This window comes from Penaeus vannamei, chromosome 15, assembly GCF_042767895.1.
Source record: "Penaeus vannamei isolate JL-2024 chromosome 15, ASM4276789v1, whole genome shotgun sequence".
Classification (NCBI taxonomy): domain Eukaryota; kingdom Metazoa; phylum Arthropoda; class Malacostraca; order Decapoda; family Penaeidae; genus Penaeus; species Penaeus vannamei.
This window is the reverse complement of record NC_091563.1, coordinates 29,244,592-29,245,273: the sequence shown is the minus strand read 5'-3', so window position 1 is coordinate 29,245,273 and position 682 is coordinate 29,244,592.

The window sequence follows — 682 nt, the reverse complement described above, 5'->3', positions numbered from 1 at the left end:
ATGTGGATAAGGAGGAAGGAGGATGAGGGGGAGAAAGGGGACAAGAAGGAGGAAGAAAATGATGAACAAAAGAAACAGGAAAGGAGGAGGAAAGAAGGAGGAAGCGAAGCATAAGAGAGAGAAGGAGAGGAAAGAATGACTGGAAGAAGAGAGAGGAAACGGAGAAGGGGGATGAGGGGAAGGAGGAGGAGAAGGAGGAGGAGAAGGAGGAGGAGAAGAAGGAGGAGAAGGAGGAGGAGGGAGAATAGGAGAAAGAGCAAGAGAAGGAGGAGGAGAAGAAGGAAGAGAAGGAGGAGGAGGCAGAATAGGACAAAGAGAAAGAGAAGGAGGAGGAGGGAGAATAGTAGAAAGAGCAAGAGAAGGAGGAGGAGAAGGAAGAGAAGTAGTAGGAGAAGGAGAAGGAGAAAGAGGAGGAGAAGGAGAAGGAGGAAGCAAAGGAGAAGGAGAAGGAGGTGGAAAAGGAGGAAGAGAAGGAAGAGGAGAAGAAGGAGGAAAAGAAGGAGAAGGAAGAGGAGAAGAAGGAAGAAAAGGAGGAGTAGAAGGAAGAGGAGAAGGAGGAGAAGTAGGTGGACGGAGGAGCGGCGCGAGGCAGGTGGCGGAGGCCGACTAACGCGCCATCTTTCCACCCAGCTGAGCGTGGCTGTACCCCCCCCCCCCCTTCTCCCCCCGGCCAGGTGAAGGG